At 41.1% G+C, this 17,954-nt stretch overlaps 1 protein-coding gene across 3 annotated transcripts in view; it reads right to left on the reverse strand.

The window, feature by feature from the left end:
• Positions 1–17,657, reverse strand: part of plxnb1a (plexin b1a) — a 79,097-nt gene extending 61,440 nt beyond the window's left edge. For all 3 annotated transcript variants that reach the window (XM_013913136.1, XM_005742043.2, XM_013913135.1), the window contains exon 1: positions 17,333–17,657. The gene's annotated coding sequence lies outside the window, so the exon portion shown is untranslated. The remainder of the gene's footprint in view (positions 1–17,332) is intronic.
• Positions 17,658–17,954: the final 297 nt, after the last annotated feature.

Genomic DNA, 17,954 nt, shown 5'->3' on the forward strand with positions numbered 1-17,954 from the left:
AGCTTTAAAAAAGGCCCCAGCGGTAGAAAGTAGGTTAAGTCCATTTACACAAATAGAGTACTACGTTTCGATTTCAAAGGCTACCATGCAAAATCTGCTATAATAAGGCTAAAGTGGTTTTCCTTTGTGCCCATTGTCATGTTCAGATGTCTATGGGTAATGAGCAACTCCCAACAACTACTCTAAAACTCCAAAACAAGAGGGTTCTTTCTATAATAAAGTTGGCATTGTTTTTATATATTTCAAGTTGATTAATACATTTGTTCAAAATAAAACTAAATTAAGTAACATTATTTGACCTTTCTTAGCTTTTAATGAGTGAAACTAGATATTTATTTCTAATATTTTACATTTTGAATGTAAAGTACATATAAAATGTATTTACATTTTTTTTGCACTAGTTCAACATAAACACTACCAGTCACACGTTTTAGAACACCCCAGTTTTTCCATTTTTTATTGCCAATTATGCAGTTTAATGTCTCATTGCACTCTGAAATGAAAGCATAGTAGCATTTGGAGTTTAAAAAGAAATCATCAAATCAATTTATAGATCAAAATTTATCCTAAAACCTTTGATACAGCCAACTTTGACAGATATAACAGATATTGTAGGTTGCTTAGCTTTCACTCTTCTGTCCAGTTCATCCCAAACCAGCATGATGGGGTTTAAGTCTGGAGACTGTGCTGCCACTCCATGTTTTCAAGCTTACAGTCTTGTTCTTTTTTCCTCACGTAGTTCTGACATAGTTTGGACTTGTGTTTTTGGTCATTATCTTGCTGTAGGATAAACTCCTGACCAACTACGCGCATACCAGAGGGTATTGCATAGTTCTGCAGAATGCTGTGGTAGCAGTTTTGGTTCAGGGCGCCTCTCACTCTGTACAAGTCACTGACCCTGGATGTAGTAAAACAGCCCCACACTTCCTCCTCCACGTTTGACAGTTGATGCCACACACTGTGGAACCATCCTTTCGCCTACTCAGCGACCTACAAAGATCCTATATGATGGACCAAAGATTTCAAATTTTGATTCATCAATCCATAAAACCTTCTTCCAGTCTTCTGTAGTCCAGTGATGGTGTTTCATGGCCCAGGCAAGCCTCTTTGTCTTATTCTGATGTCTTAGCGATGGCTTTCTTGCTGCAACTCGTCCTGTCAAACCTGCAGCTTGAAGACTTCTCTTCTCTTCACAGTTGAAATGGAGACTTGCTTACTGTGACCACTACAAAGCTGGGAGAGCAAAGGAAATGTCTACCAATGCTACACTTGTAGTCAGCATTAGTGTTTATTTGTTATTTCGGCATATGTATATGCCAGTTTTCACTGACATATACATATACTGGCTGGCACAGTGATGCATCAGTATCAAGAATCCAGTGATGTGTACTCAAGTCAAAGGCTCCCCTTCATGTAGATGGAGCATTTTTAAATATGCTTTATTTGATGAAGCCGTTTAAAGGATCTTGAGTACCTCAAACCACTGCTAAAGACCCCTGCATAGCAGCTTACATTGGCTACTTGGCTGCTCTGCTTGGTACTATGTTCAAACTAGACATGTGACTCAAATATCTAATAAAATCCAAATGCAGATAGTCTTGTACTCTTGAGTTCAGTGAAATGTATATAGTATTTGGGTCTGATTACACAAAACTAAGAGTAAAACTGGGGCTGAATGTATTATTGGATAAAGTCCTGCAAACTGAACCTTTAACACATTAGGTGGTTTAAGTACAGAAAAGGGAAGTAGAAAAAAGTGCACACATTTTTTTTAATACATTGAATCTACAAGGGTGGTGTGTTTTTATTTAGAAGACAGATTATGGGACTGTTGTTGTTGAGCTCCACGTGTATTGTAATCGTCATTGTTTGGAAACGTAGGGCACGGCTGAGCAGTGAAACCTGCTTCTCTCGGCGGCTGGCTTTCGAGTAAAGCAGATTGGCTCCGAGGGTTGCCTGGCATTGTTGCTGAATGTCTGAATAAAGACTCAAATCCACTCCCTGTGTCAGCACTGCTGCTAAGAAATGCATTATTAATGAGAATAGTCTGACTGATGCTTGGGATTAATTACAGTAGCTATGGAAGGAACCCCCCCCCCCCCCCCTTCCCTTTTTTTGTCAGAACAATGAACCCAGCAATATTTTTTGTCTTTTCATTCAAGATGAAAATTAAACAGTGCAAGTGGTTTACAAGAGTCTTGATAGTGAAAACATTACCGTGTGGTTAGATAATTTACACTCCACACTCTAAAGCATGCCATACGCCTCGTATTTTTCTACACTTTGCAGAGCAACAGTTGCACTGGCTGCGTTTTTGTCACCTGCTTGGTCACATGGTCAAGAGCTAAAAAGCTGAGAGCCTTTTCCCTTTAGACCACTTGTAACCTCTTCTGTTAATAGGCTCCCTGATAATGCAGCTGGGTGAGACATCACAATAGCACAGCCAACATGTGTTTAAGCTCTTTTAGTGAGACTTTGCTTTTATAAGTGCTTTATGAATCATTTCATTTAAGGCAATAAATGCTCCAAATGAACGACATGAGGCAATAAATCATTCTCATATCAGTCCAAGTTCCTCTTTGGAATTTTTACAGTTATTTGAGGTAGGTTAGATCACTACCTTTATATCCTGCACTTTTATTTGGCTCCCTATGTCCAGATTATTTCTCCCTCTGAAATGAAAATAACAACAACAAAAAAAAGGAAAAGAAAAAGAAACAACAACACAAAAATAGGACTATACTTATATAACTAAAATAAAATAATATATATAAGTTTATAACTAAAGGTAATTGCAGCTGTCACACTTTATAATCATTTATAGTAATCAAATAAAACGCCTTTTTCTTTTTTACTCTTAGCTCTGTGTGATCTCACAGAGAGCAGATATTAACATTGTTATCTCGAGCCCGCAGCTGTTGGTGTGAGCACAAAGGCACCACCTACCTGCTGGTCAAATCTTTCGGTTGAGAGCAGCAGTCAATCAGAAGAAGCCTAGTTTAAAGGGAGAGGGAAGGAAGGTAAAATTCCTTGTTTGAGCCAAAGCAATTCTCATCCATCAATCCATTTTCTACCAGTTATCCAGGTTCAGGTCGTAATATATCTAAACAGACAAGCAAACTTCCCTATTCCCGTCCACCTCTTGCAGCTCATCCGGGGGAACGCTGAGATTTTCCCAAGCCGGCCAAGAAATATAAAGCCTGCCCCGGGCCCCAAAACACCTCGACTAGGAGGTGTTTCAGCAGCCATCCTAGTAAGACGGTCGAACCACCTCAACCGGCTCTACTCTGAGTCCCTCTCAAATGACCAAGCTCCTCACCCTACCTCTAAGGGAGAACCCAGCCAGCCTTCAAAGGAAACTCATTTCTGACGCTTGTATCGGTGACCTCATTCTTTGGGTCACTACCCAGATCTTGTGACCATAGGTGATAGGGAAGTATAATACTGGTAAATTGATAGCTTCGCTTTTACACTGTGTACAATTGAATGTCATTACATTCCAAGAAAAATCAAAAACTACCAATAAGCGTGATGCACGTCTGTCGTGTCGCGCCAAAAAGTTCCACTGTTTGCTGAAAAACTAGTAAAATTAGTAAAAACAACTAAAAATGCACTGTTCATGATGGCAAACAATAACACAGCTGATTATTTAAAATTATCAATACCAAAATCACTTTCATGGCATTCTACACTATAAGCAGTGTGTATCAAAGCACAGCTCCAAGTTGGCATCAACAATTCCTCCACTTTCTCTTTAAGCTTTTCATTTTGTGCCCAGCTGTTATACAGAGGTGTAAAGCAGTGGCGTTTTTAAGGTATTTTTGAAAACAAGAAGAATACAGAATAGTGCCAGCCTCAGCCTGCAAGTGAGAGTGCTGCTGCTACCTTAAAACCACAATTCTCGAGCCACATTTGTCTGGCTGTCATACAGCTGACATGACTGGGGTACAATTTTTCTCACTAATCTTGCAAAAATGAAGGTCCTGACAATAGCTGATGACTGGGTGATCACCATGTGAATGTGGCAGCTCCTCCATCCTCCTCATTCATCATCTCATCACACAGGCAAAAATGCTCATTCGTGCTCACTACGGGTTGTTGTTGGTTTCAATTAGCGGAGCCAACATCTGACACCGGGACACTGGAGTCTCTATTGATTGGCTGAAGCTTTAGAAGTGCATGTGTCAAGGGCAACTGGGGTCAAACTGTGGACCCCCAGGATAAGAAAAGATTCAAAGAATGACAGAAGGGAGGGACAGAGGGAGGAGAGAGAGGCAGGCAGACATGGCCTGTATAGATATGGCTCTGTAAGAAGAGGGGGTAGAGGAAGATCCATTTAAATGGAACACAAAGCCAGAAGGCCAAGGTGTGTATGCGTGTATGCGTGTGTGTGTGTGTGTATGCGTGTGTGTGTGTGTGTGTGTGTGTGTGTGTGTGTGTGTGTGTGTGGTCGTGATGCTGATGGGATAAGGATAATCTGGTCTGTAAAAAGCAGTTCAATATTCAAGGCAAAAAGATTTTTATAAATGCATACTAAATGTTAAAAAAAAATCAGCTTTGGTTAGTCAAGGGTTAAAGTTAGTTTAGGATTGGGAATGACTGTAGCCAGTGCAAACGTGTGCAAGTGTGTGCGTGTGTGTGTGTGTGGATGTGGATGTGTGAGTGTATGAGTTAGAGTCTGGTGGGGTGGGGGGGACCTTCAGCAGCTGGACAAACAGACTTGGTCTGACTACTGTTCAACTAATGGAGACCACATACACACACAGGCTCAATAACAACAACTTGTGGGCCGTTTCTCATAATGCCAGCACCCTCTTTTATGTGAAAGCTTGCTCTTAGAATAATAAGCAGGTTGCATAGCTTGTGGGCTGAGCCTGTTGGGAGGTATCATTGGTGTAAACTAAGAACAATAAAAGGGGGCAAGGACCCCACCTGGAGATAGATGCCGTGTAGCAGCTACCTTTTGTCTACAACCATGTAGTCAAGCTCCATATATTAAATATCGCTGTGTCAATGAACTTGGGAAAAACAGCTAGCCTGATGTCATCCAAAGGGAAGGTGCAAAGGTAGGTGAGGTGCAAAAATAAGGGTGCTGGTATGTTTCTGTCAACTCCAGCATGTACATCTACTGTTACACCGACATGTAACTTTGCTGCAGTATTTTCTTTTATGTATTATATTATGTCTGTTATGTTGTATTTGTTATGTTATGTTTCTGCCTGTAATAAATTCAAATTGTTTTGTGTCAATACTTTGGTACATTGTTGTGTTGCTGTGTACTTAAACCTCCAACACACAGACATGAGATTCAAAAGCAGCTTCCTTTTTCCAAGACTCATACTGTACACGATGGACACAGTCACCTGCTGGTATTCTGTGTATTCTGAACCCTCAACATTAATGTTTTACCACCATGTTAGTTTTTTGGAACTACAAGTTACTATATTTGGGAAAGAGGCTGGAGTTATCAGGTAATGCTAGCGACCTTGGTTAGCAGGCAACATTTAAGTTGCAAATTCATTCACGTTAAATAACTTGGCCAAGAAAAAGAAAAGAAAAAAACCCACTATGTGCAGGTGAAGCTCTTTTAAAAAAAAAAAAATCTCTAAGGTTAGCCTATCCTCTTATGTTTCAAATAATAACTTTTTGCTTTAGTGACTCCCTTGTTTAGAGTTACTAAGTTATGTGAATCCTCAGATATCACAAACACACCTATTAATTGTTAAATTAATTGACTATTTTTATATAAAAAGAAGTCTTCTTAAACTATTACCTATTCTCATTCTATATTTTCCGGTGTGGTAAGAATCTTTATATAAAAATGCGTCACTACTTCAATCTGCTGCTGAACATGAAATTCATTTTTCTGAAGTGAAAACAGTCCCACAATAGAGACACTTGCTTTCGGTTGAATTGCTGTGCAAAAATCTTTATATCAGTTTCACTTCCTTCGCACCAACAGCCTGTGAATCGTGCAACAAAACAGATTTACTCGTTCATGTTAGGAAAATAAGTCATTTTCTTACACTGTGCTATTTTCCAAATACCTAGTTTGCTGTGACCAACAGAGCAGGTGAGCCCGGAGTGTGACAGAACTACAGAGGTGCACATCAAGCTGTCAAACATTCAGGTGTCTATAAAGATCCAGTTACTGTGTTTGGATCATTTCCTCCTGTTCACTTACTGTGTGGTCGACTATGCTGTAACCACTATGAAAATCTATACTCCCCGACTACACCCAGACACACTGTGCTCACTTTGGTTAGCCTCCCCACTGCCACATCACTTGTTCTGTTACATACATATTAAGTAAACATAGCCGAGAGCATCCATATACTTGTTTCCTGCAACAGGAAATTACACTTCCACACTCCATGCCAATAAATAAATAAATAACCCAATGTATATTTTATCCATTATACATACAAGAGTTATTGTTGATCACCATCTATTAATGAACCATGACTCAAGAACCCACTGAGATCTTAACCGTGCAGAAGTGACTGATAGGAAAATAACGCTGATACTGTTTTATCCTGCTACAAATAATTTATTTTTTGGTACTTAAATTGTGTATGACTGCTATATGATTAATGCACTTATCATCCTCTTTTCTTCTGTGCAAGAAGAAAAGAAAACATAATTCTGACAAACATCAAAACAATTCACAAACTTCCCAAACAAAGTCTGCGGCTAGGCCATGGTTACGGTTAGAGTTGGCTTAGACCTCAAAGGGTTTACTATCACAAGACAAAAAAAATAATAATCATGCAAAATCAGCCAATGCAAGTTGGAAAGTTTGGGGCTTTTGATCACGTAAACGAAGCAAATTATAAAGTTTGCTTTGGCAGGCATTATTCACTATGCTGTGACGTGTCGTGGAGCAAATTATGACTCAACTAAAGCTTAATCACAAGTGCTTGCCACAGCAGGTAGCTCCATGTATTTGATTTGGCGGTTTTTAATGCCAGATGCCCTTCCTGACACAACCCCAAAGAGATCTGTTTCCTTCTGATATCAAACCAGGGTTCTTTTACTTTTTAGGTGAATGTGTAAACCACTATACCTTGCAGCCACTGTTAACCAGAAATGTATAACAGCAGCCACATGTCAAATTTAATTCAGTTTTATTTATATAGTGCTAAATAACCTATATGCGATTTATATAGTAAAGACCCTACAATCAGCTGACCCCCTTTGAATCCTTGCTTATAGGAGGACATCTGATTATTAGGGTTTTCTCAGACAGTGGAAAGGAAGAACTCCCTTTTAACAGGAAGAAACCTCGGGCAGAAACAGGCACAGCGAGGGGCAGCCATCTGCTGCGGCCGGTTGGGGGTGAGGAGAGGGACAAATGTTAACTAAGTGAAGTAGTATAGCAGTAGGAGCTTTACTCCCTAAGCAGACCATTTCTCACTTTACTTTATACTCCTTGCGTGACATATGGGCCCTTCCTTTTAGGGCCTATATTTTCTAAAACCTGTACAAAGGGGTTCAGGAGTTTAGTTTCTTTAGTTCTTTTTCAAACATAAAATAAAATTGGTAAAAAAAAAATGTATTATGCCTTTTTTAATTCAGTGATTCTAAAAACCAGCTGCGTTTTTAAAGTGAAACGTAGCATCTACCATAGCAGGGGGGAAAGGAGACAAAAATCTCAGCCAATTCAAAATGGATTTGACTATAGGATTATTACAGTGCATAACTTCAGCACTGACCTAGACATGAACATACACAAATCAAGGAAAAAATACAATTTCCACTAGGGTTCTAGCTTCCTTATATCAACAGCCTTGGCTTTATGTTAATAAGCAGGCATGTTTTGATTATGGCTGACTGCCAACTGGATCATAGAAATGCGGCAGACTAGTGGACTGCCACGGTCGAACCGGTCAAACAAACCATCTAAATGATTTCCTCCTCTTTCTGCTGCAGCTGCTGCATTTGGAGTAAGCACACACCAAATCCCAGTTTTTCTCTGCTACACTCCGCCCACAAGGCCAAGATCCTTTACTAAATTATACCATTCTGCTCGTCTCCTCATCTAATATAACATTGAGTGAGCAGCCACTCAAACGCTCGGAACAGTCTGGCAGAAAAGCATCTATCTGTCAGTTCCCATGAGCTAGAGAACAGGGTAATTTAAAGCCACTTTTCAGGTTCAATACCAGCCTTCCAGAGAAATCTCACATAGAATGAGATCAGCATTTCCTGCTGAGTTACTGTTTAAGCATAATTGGAAGGCCAGCATTTATTGCACAACTAAATAAAACATACAACCAACGCAAAGAAACTAAGTTAATTGATTGTAGAACATAGCTTTCTGAATTTACTCGTCAGACAGATTAAAAAATTCTATCCAGAATTTGCAGATTAGCTGTCAGGTCAGTTGTGCATGTAACTGTTGAATCCGTGCTGCACAGGAAATCAAGTAACTTCTGTACAAAAAAGCAATGGCAATCACAGAAGTAGGCTACCCAGGTGTTTGCGTTCATTAGAAAAGCAGAAGTGAAGCCAATTACTTCCAACAGACTATTGAGAAAAAAATATAACTTGGAAAACAATATATTCAACAGGGTTCAAGTCCTGCATTGTTTGGTTTATGAAGGATGGGACTGTGAGGTACATCAACACGATAATACCAAGACAACTAGCTATGGTTGCTAACCTAATGTTTGCAGGAACGTTATTGCAAGTTTTAAGTTATTTCAGACCACAGACCGCAGCCCTTCCATATCCTTGACTTTTCTGACATCCTGGTTAGCATACATGTAATCTGGAAGGCTCATTGTCACATGCGACTGTCCAAACATCAATCAAAACTTTCATGTGGTTTGTGATTTGTTTTTAAATTAGCAAAGGCCAGCTTTATCTTCCCTACGCTCCGTTTGAAGTGGACTTCATACTGATCGTTCCTTGAGGTTTTATGGTTTACTCTTCAACTTTTTATAACTTTCCCCCAGTTTCTCATTAATCAGGAGGAAGCATAAGAGGATTTTAGTTTTATCCACCATGAAAAGTGCCAAGTGAGCTGATTTGAAAGTGAAAGAATAATCGAGAGCAGCAAATGTAAATATTATCCAATTAAGGAAGCAGTTAAGTAGCGAGTTGCATTTTCAGTAGGGTCTAAACTAAATTCAACTTTTTCAAATCCAAAGAGCTATTGCTCAAATAACCTCATTAATACCAGTGACTGTTTAACATGGACAAAGTAAATGGCAGCAGTATGGTTTACTGATGGTCAATAGCCTTGGACAGTTACAGCTCTGCCCTCATCCCCTCTCTTGAGTAGCCTAAGGGGATTGAATCCATCTACTATCTGTTGACATCTAGACTGACACTCTAAAAATCCCTTTCACTGCTGATAAACCTGAGGATTAGACAAACAGCCGAGTAACAGCGGACCCCTGCAGACAATGAAGAAAGCAAAGCTGACTAAGCCTCTGGACTTACTTTTCAAATATACAAACAAGTAATCCATTAGCTCAACTGACAGCAGAGTGAAGCAGCTGAGTTGGGTGTGTTTGATCAGCCAATTCTCACAATGTTATCTTGACATTTGTCCAAATTATATTGATCATTCATTGACCACTGGTGATTTTCAATTGTTACTAGCAGTCATTAATTCAAGCCTGATCTTGAAAACTAACTGTGAAACACTGATAACACCCATGGCATTAAATGGCAGTTGCCAGTATACCAAAGAGCTCAAGCAGCTTAGGCATGTCTTATAAAAAAGGAATGCTCCACCTGTGAGTCAGCCACATCACTAGCATAACTCTACTGGGTCCAAAGGCAACTGCCCAGATGCCTAGGGCTGGATTTCAGGGACAACAGTTTAGTGGGAAGAGGGTTTATGTTTCCAGCTTTGCAGCAACTGGACATACATGTAACTGTCTAAAAGTTTAGGCAGCATGGACTCAAATATGTACACAACTCTCTTTAGTGCCACCAAGGACTAGGCTCAGCAATCAGTCAGACCCCTGATTACCATCAGCAGATCCAACGTCATCAGTGATGTCTCAGACACAAGCCTGTACAAAGAACTGGAAAAGAGCGGAAAGTCAAATCTGAAATCCAATAAAAATGGTTGCATTATGTACAGCAAAGAGATGCTGTTTGAACAGTCCCTAAAATGGCATTTGAGGGTGATGCAGATCGAGTTCTTACAGCAGAGTCATTTCAACCTTCAACGCAGAATATAAATTATGCTTATTAGTGACATTTCTTCTGAAGGCTTCTGGGTTTTGACATGAACAAGATCAAGATGTCATTTCCTTTTAGCTGTTGTAATGAATTAACCCAATTCAGCAAGAGTGCCTTATATGTATTGTAACTCTGTAGTGAAGAGGGAGAGTTAGGGGCCTAAAGCAGTAATACAGAATGGGGCAGCTGGGGGTTTAGGGTTTTGTCTAGAGCATGAGCTGCAGCCAGAGCTGAGGCTCTCCAGGGAGCTTGGTAAAGGGACCAGGGATGTGGCTGAGGCAGGGCACTGGTGGATAGTGGCACATGCACAACTGTCCTACGGCTGAGGGCTGCTTCAGAACAATAAAAGCCACACCCTCTGGGTTTAATAAGGCATGCCTTCTTCGGACCTATTGTAAGAAGATTACCTTTTCAAAAAGGATTACATGAATGAGGATTAATGTTGACCTTATTGTTGTATTAGCTAGGGATTCTATGCTATTCCGGATATTGAATTTTTTTTAATCCAAATTTTGATACTTCATTCTGAACATCGTCTTCTCAGACGAAGCTGCCCGGCAGAAAGGGATAGCAATATTAAAGTTACAATTCAGCCACGGTACACAAACACCTACAGGCCAAAATTACGGAAATATCAACCCCCCCAAGAAAACATCAGTATAATATTCAAGCTTTCCAGCTTCATGTGCAAGTGTGATAAGCAATCCAAAGAACAAAGGGAGAAGATGAATAATTTAGTTATGGAAAATAAAAAACCCAATTAAAAGTTGATAAGAAAGAAGAAAAAAAGGGCGGACAGCAAGATAAAAACTACTAATGTGTTCATAAAATATCAGCTAGGAAAGAGCTGCTAACACAACAAAGAGAACAAGAGGCACTCCTTTATCCGCCAGCATTATTCTGCGATGAGGTAAGTAGCTTGCTCAATGGAAAGTTTTGTAAAATAAACATTATTAGTAATAGAAGTTACTGTCACATCTACACTCATTGTGAGATTATTTTATTTGTATAAAAAATGCCGTTTCCTGTCCATGAACAAAAAGGTAAGTGTAGTAAATATTATTAACACCTGGGCAGTAACACATCTTCAATCAAATTAAGGGGCAACCACATAGGACGCATTATGCTTTCTTCTAAACTCAAATGAAATACCAGGTATTGTACACCACACTGCAGAAACATTTTTAGGACACTGTCAGTCAAGCACTCCAAAACACCAAGTCTGCCTTTGAAATTTCTCTAAATTATTCTAGAATATTACTACTTTTCTTTGTGGAGTTCCTCAGAACAAAAGTACAATTTCATTGTACTTTTTGAGTCAATCTAATTCAAATTTCTACAAACCTGTCAGATTTCCCACTTAAAAAAAATAAATCTTTCCTACAATTTCCAAGGGGCATGTTCTAAATCATAGGAGATAAATTGTTAGATAAGGTGTTGTAGACAAAAGAAGTGAGACAGACTAACCACAATGAGTAACCAGCTTTCCACTTCCTAACACCGCCAAGAAAAGAAACCTTATCTGTGGATTGGTGGTTATCTGGGCACCCCCATCCATCTGCTTAGTTAACTGATTCTACCAAGAAGAGTTCAGGCTGAATTATATTGCACCCTTCCAGCGGAACCAAAGATATGAATCAAGATTCAGTATGTGACACGTGTGTGTGTGTGTGTGTGTGTGTGTGTGTGTGTGTGTTCGCGCGCTTTTCTTGACAAACGCCCTGCGCCTCTATTGTAAATCCTGTATGGTCAATAGGATGAGGGAATTGAAAGGGGGTTTCCATTTAAGTACAGTGAATGAAAGCTTGCTCCTAATGAAAAGGAGTATTTATTAGGCTGCCAATCTGACTGTCAGCCAACTCCCGCGAGGGCTTACTGAGGCCTAAGATCCAATCTAGCCAGGAGATAGCAAGCGTATCTGAAGCAGGGTCAACCAAATGTGAGTTGTCTTAACTAAGCTTGGAAAACCGATAAAAGAAGCAGCTTGGAGTTAGAGAAGAGAAGAAAATACAGGCCGAGAGCTTGAACAATGCCTTTTAGTTTCCTTTATCTTCCTAGGGATGCCTGTGGCCACAGTGGTGCCCCAGCAAGTGTTCTCTGCAGATTCTCCACTCCCACACCCTACTACCACAAACACACACACACTCAGAAGAATGTACCATAAGGGACCACCAGCTGTTGCAGTGACCGATATGGGGAACGCCCTAATACTTCTATCATCAGAATCTGGTGTGCACATTGTCCCCCTCTCAAACACTGATGCACCTACTTGGATAGGCTGTTTGCCCTCTCATTTCTTTCCATGCCAGTTCATGTTTCTGATTATGATTAAGCAAACAAGTGCCTTGAAATCACCTAACAACTTAACAACACAGTTACTCATTAACAAGCGCTCATCAAAACTCAGCAAGGGATCACATCCTTTCCTGTTTTTATGATTAGCAACCGATGCCTGTGTTACTAAAAATGCTGCTAAAAATATATCTCACATCCTACTACGGTATGTGACACCCGAGAAGGTTATGGATGAGACGGCCTGCTGGGGAGGCTTCTGATTTCAAAAGGAAAAAGCACTCCGTTTACTGTTCCCACTCATTTCCACTTTTCTCACTGTTTAAAGGCAAACTACTTAACCTACAGTGCAGTCAACACTTGATACCTATAAATCAAAAAGCCCTGTCCTTGCTGCATGCGTGCTGAGCAGTCCTGCTTCTGTGACTCACAGAAAGGGCTAGAAAGCGGTGGTTTGAGCAGCATCACTTTTTCAATGACCAGCTGCAGCTGAAGTGGCCTTCGACCCATTCCTCTCCGTGTGTCTGAGAGGTTTGGGCTCCGGAAGAAACCTAAATGCTAGCTGTATGCCACATATAATGAGCATAATGAGCCACAGTTTAATTTCAAAAGCTCTCCATGTAGAAATGGCAGCCGCCCTGCGATACTGTTTTGGGTGTGACCCAGAAGATTTCTTGCTGTATGGAGTCTGAAGACTAACAAAATTTAACAAAAGGTTGTAAGTGAAAAACAGAACTAAATTAATGTGTGTTAGTTGAAAGCATATAAAACCTTACATGTTATTTTAATCATTCTGGCTTTCTATTATCATTCACTTTTTACTATAATTTTTAAACTCCTATATTTTTGAATGTCCACTGTATGTATTTTTTTTTAACTTTTGGATCTCTCTGTGTGTGTAATAGATAGACAATAGATTCACTATCTATAGATTCAGCCTTCCAGATAGATTCACAATCTATTGTCAGTCATACATCAGAAACACTTGAAACAGTAAAGTAAAATTGACTAATATTTAAAGCTAACAAAAAACACGAGCTAATGTCGATTCCAACTTTTAAGTTAGTTCAGAAAATTACAATACATTAAACAGACTGAATACACAACTTATTATTACTGTGGACCTTGATAAAGACAAGAAAGATGTCGCTAAAAATGAAGACAATATATGAATATATGCAAGTTCTCATTAGCTAATTCAAGCTAAAATATTTGCTAGGTTATACTAGCTACAGCTCAAAGCAGTACAGCAGTATACGGATCATGGATGCACTGACTGTTAAAGTTTGGCTACCAGTATTTAGAAAAACCTATGAACGACAACGCCATTTTCTTTTGGTTGTTTTTATTCCACTTTTAGTGTTAGGTAAAACCAAAATCCATCCATCCATCCATCTTCATCCGCTTTATCCAAGGCCGGGTCGCGGGGGCAGCAGCCTAAGCAGAGAAGCCCAGACCTCCCTCTCCCCAGCCACCTCCTCCAGCTTATCCGGGGGAACACCAAGGCATTCCCAGGCCAGCCGAGAGATATAATCTCTCCAGTGTGTCCTGGGTCTGCCCCGGGGCCTCCTCCCAGTGGGACATGCCCGGAACACCTCACCCAGGAGGCGCCCAGGAGGCATCCTTGTCAGATGCCCGAACCACCTCAGCTGGCTCCTTTCCATGTGGAGCAGCAGCGGCTCTACTCTAACCCACCCTATCTCTAAGGGAGAGGCCAGCCACCCTTCGGAGGAAGCTCATTTCTGCCGCTTGTATCCGCGATCTCATTCTTTCGGTCACTACCCACAGCTCGTGGCCATAGGTGAGGGTAGGGACGTAGATCGACCGGTAAATTGAGAGCTTCGCTTTTACACTCAGCTCCCTCTTCACCACGACGGACCGGTGCAGCGTCCGCATCACTGCAGCCGCAGCCCAAATCCGTCTGTCAATCTCTGGCTCCCTTCTCCCATCACTCGGGAACAAGACCCCGAGATAGTTGAACTCCTCCACTTGGAGCAGGAACTCATCCCCGACCCAGAGTGGGCACTCCACCCTTTTCCGGCTGAGAACCATGGCCTCAAATTTGGAGGTGCTGATTCTCATTCCCGCTGCTTCACACTCGGCTGCGAACCGTTCTAGTGCGAGCTGGAGGCCTTCACCCGATGAAGCCAACAGAACCACATCATCCGCAAAAAGCAGAGATGAGATTCTGAGGCCACCAAAGCGAAAGCCCTCCGCCACTTGGCTGCGACCAGGACGAAAACCACATTGTTCCTCCTGTATCCGAGGTTCGACTAGCGGACGAACTCTCCTTTCCAGCACCCTGGCATAGACTTTCCCAGGGAGGCTGAGGAGTGTGATCCCCCTGTAGTTGGAACACACCCTCCGGTCTCCCTTCTTAAAGATGGGGACCACCACCCCGGTCTGCCAGTCCAGGGGTACTGCCCCTGATCTCCACGCAACATTGTAGAGGCGTGTCAACCAGGACAGCCCTACAACATCCAGAGCTTTCAGGAACTCGGGGCGGACCTCATCAACACCAGGGGCTCTGCCACCAAGGAGTTGTTTAACTGCCTCAGTGACCTCGCCCCCGGAAATTGGTGGGTCATTCCCCTCATCCCCAGCCTCTGCTTCCTCCTCGGAAGACATGTCAGTGGGATGTCAGTGTCACTCTAAGAAGGCTGGGTACTCTGAACTGCCAATCGGCGCATAAGCACAGATGACAGTCAGGACCCGTTCCCCGACCCTAAGGCGCAGGGAACAAACCTTGTTATCCACCGGGAAAAACCCCAACATACCGGCAGCAAGCCGAGGGGATATTAAAATACCCACCCCAGCCCGCCGCCTCTCACCAGGGGCAACTCCAGACTGAGACAGAGTCCAGCCCCTCTCCAGGAGACTGGTTCCAAACCAAAATGATTCATTAAAACTCTACCAATTTACTTACAGACTAATGTTATCAGGTGATATTAGGTATATGATGATTCACCAATATCATCATTTTTAATAGCCAATAAATAAAGATTTTAAAAGCAAAGAAGAGACAGGGAAAATCATCATTCAGCCATGATATGAGTATTGATGCTGCATAGTTTGTCCACCAGAAGTTACTCTGCAACTCCCTAATAAGGATAACAGTTAGTTGGAATGCCACACATGCATAAACAAGTGAATAAATAACACATTTTAGATTTTAAAACAAAATGCTAAGGAAATTAGCTTAAAAATAAACTATCGGTTGATATATTGATAAGTGTCCAAATATCGATATTGTCCTCAAATGTCTATAGCAGTTTGGCTCTAATATTCATTACAAAAAGAAACAGATTTACAATCTTTCAGGTCTTCAACACCTTATTTTGTGACACTGTGACAAAAACCTTAGCCACCATAATTGGTGATATATTGTTTGCCAATAGGCAATCCAATCAGTGTGTCTGATATCACGCAAAAATGTTGATACCAACAAATACTGGCAACCATAAGCTATATTGGTATATTTCTTCAAAGAACATTTACATTTGTTTTATTCTATTTATATGGTCCCAATTCACAACAGTAATCACATCAAGGCACTTTATATTGTAAGATAAAAACCCTCAAAGAAACAAAGTTTTATATTCCCTTTTACAAACTTTTCATTCAAGCATCTCCACAGTCAGCTTACATCGCACAACTGACAAACTGGCTTTAAATCTATGAACAGTGTAACTTTTCTACAAAGCGATAAAGCAATAAAAAGCACTTTCTTTCATCCCCCACAGTCCATCGTGGGTAATGCGATATCGTGCTTTGGAACAGACCATCAGCAAACAGATGGCCAGCTATTCCAAAAGTGTCTGGATGACAGGACCTACATAAGCAAGGTTCAAGACCGGGCTATGCAGCCATTAAAAATGCATATGAATTGTCCTATCAAAACATTTGACCCCTTTAAAAAAATGGGAAGAAAACCTGCTTTCCATCACTGACCTCTCACGATACTTAGAGGAGAGTTTTTCTGGAGGCTCTGATTTGATTTAATCAATCTCTAAGCTGTTTCTCATGTTGCTGGATTAAATCTGACAGCTGTTTTAAAACAGGAGAACCAGCTGTTGAGCTAAAGTCAAGCTTCCCTTTTTTTAGCCATTTCAACCAAACCATGCATTCACCCCGCACTCAATCTATGAGAGAAACGTCTTTGTCTTAGGGTGAGCTTCCTCATTGTCTAAAGGCTGATGAGATGTTTCTCGTCACCACACGCGACATAAACAACATCCACAATCATTACCCAACAGTGAGAGCGAGCCCATGTTCACGCCTCTAAACGCCAGTGAACTCCGTCCAAGTTCAGTGAACACAAAGTGCATGATTTCTGTTTTCTAAACGAGGCAGTAAAGAGGCAGCCGCGTGTGTCCAGGAGAATGTTAGCAGGTGAGCAAGGCATTTGACACGGGCTCGCACAGCTCATGGACATTCCTACATCAGCTGACAAAGAGAGTGCGCACGGTGGCCCCGCTCTATGTCCATTGTAAAGCAGTCTGGTCTGAGTGTGCTGGGTAAGCTGGCACGGAGCGTGACGCTGACAAATTCTGTTATATCCAAACAAACTGTGAGCACAATATTGCAAAATTACAAAGCAGGCCCACCTTCCATGTCAAAGAAGTATCTAATATGAATTAAACTTATGATAATACTTGTAAATGTTCCAACGCGCATTATGCCACCAAGCAGGTTTCTGTCTTTAACAAAGAAAAACTGAATGAGAATAACAGGCTATTATTCTTAATTTTACAAGAGGTTCTTTTGCCACAACTCCTGCTTGTTTTTTGTTGTTGTTTTTTTAATCAATTTTAATCAAGGACGGCCTTGAACTTACCTGTTAGGTGTAAAGCTGGTGAATCAGCCGTCCATAGTGCTGACTGCAGTGAAACGGAGACTCACATCCACGCTAACAAGCAGAAAGTATCTGATGGGGTTAACCTCTACTTCGCGATTCAGACGGGGAGGAAAAAAGAGAAAGAAAGGATTTCTCAGCGCAGTTTAGAAAAAAAACAACTGAACGTAGAAAGAAAGTCCCAGTCCTGTCCGGTGGGTTTTGTGGGTGTGGGTGGGTGTTCCCCTCAGAACCAGGAGCGGTCTGTTGTTTGGCCGCAGGACGGGGACCTCTACTCAGCTGAGCGGGTTCAACAGCTTTGCGTGAGGCTGAGTGAGCGTCATTCTCCGAGTCTGTACCCCGACACCGGATGATAGTCTAGCCTACAAAATAAAAGCCTCGACTGTTTATTGTAATTCGTAGTAGTATTAGTAGAAAATATCTCTACTTCTGTCGAAATTTAACAAATCCCTCAATTAGTTGTCAGAAGAGTCCATCAAGTCAATTCATTTGAATTAAATTTTATTTATACAGCACCAAATCACAACAACTGTCGCCTCAAGGCGCTTTATATTCTAAGGTAGAAACTACAATGATACATACAGAGAAAAAGCCCATCATATGA

The sequence above is a fragment of the Pundamilia nyererei genome, unplaced genomic scaffold (assembly GCF_000239375.1).
Source record: "Pundamilia nyererei isolate P.nyererei 1_Seehausen unplaced genomic scaffold, PunNye1.0 scaffold00116, whole genome shotgun sequence".
Taxonomy (NCBI): domain Eukaryota; kingdom Metazoa; phylum Chordata; class Actinopteri; order Cichliformes; family Cichlidae; genus Pundamilia; species Pundamilia nyererei.